The 2,885-nt window shown below is 38.0% G+C and overlaps 1 protein-coding gene across 1 annotated transcript in view; it reads right to left on the reverse strand.

Annotated features, from left to right (window-relative positions):
* LOC107726198 (astrocytic phosphoprotein PEA-15-like) overlaps positions 1 to 2,885 on the reverse strand; it is a 38,159-nt gene that overhangs the window by 34,572 nt on the left and 702 nt on the right. The window lies entirely within an intron of this gene.

The following is a 2,885-nucleotide window of genomic DNA, read 5'->3' on the forward strand; positions in this document are numbered from 1 at the left end:
GTGTGTGTGTGTGTGTACCTGTGACTGTCTCAGTATGTGAGAGAAACTGCAGAGGGCAGATTGCTTGGCCACTCAGCAGCTGTTGGTCCACAACTTTTATTTTATTTCATTTATTTTTTTAATAATCCTTTGATGCGTTTGCCATCAAAGCAACTTTAACCTTAAACCTAAAGATATTCTAAACTGACATATTCCTATCTTAGCAAAACACACATCAGGTAAAAGCCATGTGCAGATGGGTTTAGTTTTCAGGACACAAGTCTGTAAATCATGTTACTGCAGACGTCTGTAGTTTATAGTCAATTCACAGAAATGTGGCCGATGTATTAAACATGTGACCTGTGGCCGAACACATCAAATTCAAGGCTTTGACGTCAGGACCCTCTTACCCAACCCAGACTCACTGGAAATATCTGCCTCTAAATACATTTCTGCAACACCGCTATTACGTACCTTACTGCATATTTCGAGGCAGTTTCAAAGTGAAACGTCCAGTGAGTGGCGCTAAAACATGGGTTCAATACGTTACCCTGGCACGTTTTTGTTATGTTGATATAGCCACATATTGCTGTGTTTTTATTACGTTGCTTTAGGTATGTATTGTGGTGGTTCATAATTCAAATATCCAAGGAATGTCTGTAAAAGTTAATGCTCTATCGTTGGAAATATCCCCAACACCAATCCCAACCCTAAACCTACCCAATAGTGTTAACAAATGCTAAACTGGTATAAAAACGGATTTGTTGGCTCAAACGTGCCTTTTGAACTTCCTTATATGCAGGTTTGAACTGTTTTGTGCAGGTTTGTGCTGTTTTGTCCGTAGTTTCACGGGATTCGTACCCGAGCTCTTCACTTCTCAAGTCGAACTCCGAACAAACCTACTGAATATAAAAACCCATACATATGAAGCTGGTTACGTGATGCTAACTTTCAAAAGTATCTGTTTTCACATGTTGAAAATTGTTTTGGATTCATAACATAATATTCCTCAAGTAATTGTGCGAAAATTAAGGTTTAGTAATCGAAACTGTGGACCTGCAAATCATACTTTGTGTGAAAAGGAATAAAAGTTGTCAGAGTTTTACCGCCTCTATTGTTTATTTCAACTGGAAAGTGCAGCGATTCAGTTTTGCAGAAATGTATTTAGATGCATGTATTTCCAATGAGCCTATGTTGCTCTTACCTCAACCCTGTCCTAGTAGTCTATGTGCTTTCTCGTGCTCTATGGCCAAGCACTGCCTGATAAACCATCACAACATTGTTTTTAGACTCTGTCGCTTTCCAGACCCTTCACTCTCTCTGTTCCTCTGTGGTAGAACGAGCTTTTAACCTCCGCCGAATCTGCTCAGACCATTATAACCTTCAAGAAACTACTTCTGCGGGTTATACATTCTATTCATAAATTCTAATTAATATGTTTCGTCAAAACAAAATTGTTCCTGTAATCTTTTCTTCTACATTTCTGCATTTTTACGTCTGCTCTAGCTTACTTTAGCTTACTCTGAAACGGCTTGTGATGTTCCTCTTTGAATATCAACATCTAAATGGCTAAAGGTGAATGGCTGTGTCTATTGCTGCTGTGCAATACATAATTATGCAGGAAATATTAAACATGACAAAATATAGGATTATTGGGAGACACGTTACATAAATTGCATAAACTAGCCAGAACGGACCATAATTCATAATCTCTCTTCAATGTGAGTAACAAACGTCATGCACTAAAGAATAATATCCATTCACTTGAAATCTTTTATTTAGCAATATATACTAAAATTCATAAAACGTAAATATGCAACAGCAAGTACTGCCCCTCTGAGAAGTTATGAAGTGCATATTTTCATTTTCCACTGTGCATTCGAGACTAATTGTGGACTGAGGCAGATATATGGCATTTACTGACTTTTCCTGTTTGGAAATCAAAGCTCCAAATTCATTTATATTTTGACCAATAAGATGTGTCTGATGAAGTGCAGATGAACTGATCAAAATAAGTAGCCATAAAACAAAATATGCAATTGAATTTACTATTAAATGCAATGTGCAATTAAATTAACTATGTATAGTATAATTATAGCAATATAGCAATTATTACATTACCCCACCACCTCATAAAACTAATCCCGTCCAAACAGGGATGAACACTATTCAGAGCAACTGCAAGAAAGCTTGTTTTTATCCAGTCAGGTTTAAAAAGCATTGCTACTACAGACCAGAGTTGCTGTGAACCTTTGTCTGTTCTAAATGAAACGAACAGAGGATAGATTCAGCTCGACCTTGTGAGTGAGACCGGAGCGGATGTAAAATTGCAAGGTCATTATATCACTCAGGAGATGACTGAACAGCACGACGAAGATTTACCAGAGAGGACCAAACACACACACACACACACACACAGCAAACCTGAAACCCCAAATGGACCTTATGTAACAGAGACTCGCATGGCACTAGAACACTCCTCAACAAACGCTTCTGTTTGCCAGCCCGTGTCATTCAGCATTAGGCCAAAATATATAACACATCCAGAGATAGGCTACAGGGACAAAAGCAGCAATGACAGCCTTTTTAAAAACTTCAGCGTAATAGTCTAGATAGTGAGGTGAAGACCAGACGAGAGCAAACGCCTCAGGCGCTCCTGTCAGATATCAAGGAAAAGCAGCAAACAACCAGAGACAGCAGCAAAGATAATAAACGTTAGAAGAATTGCAAAAATGGGCTGCCGCTGGATTAAAAAAAACACCTGCATAAGTGAACATGCTTTAAATAAATGGTTCTCAAAACAGTACCAAAATCGTTTGTCATACCAGAAAAACCTGCTTAATTTGGTTAGATTTTACCATAAAAGCAGATGAATGTGCAAAAAAAAAAAAAAAAGTGTAAGGTGC

This window comes from Sinocyclocheilus rhinocerous, unplaced genomic scaffold (genome assembly GCF_001515625.1).
Source record: "Sinocyclocheilus rhinocerous isolate Xijiao unplaced genomic scaffold, SAMN03320098_v1.1 scaffold1898, whole genome shotgun sequence".
Classification (NCBI taxonomy): Eukaryota; Metazoa; Chordata; class Actinopteri; order Cypriniformes; family Cyprinidae; genus Sinocyclocheilus; species Sinocyclocheilus rhinocerous.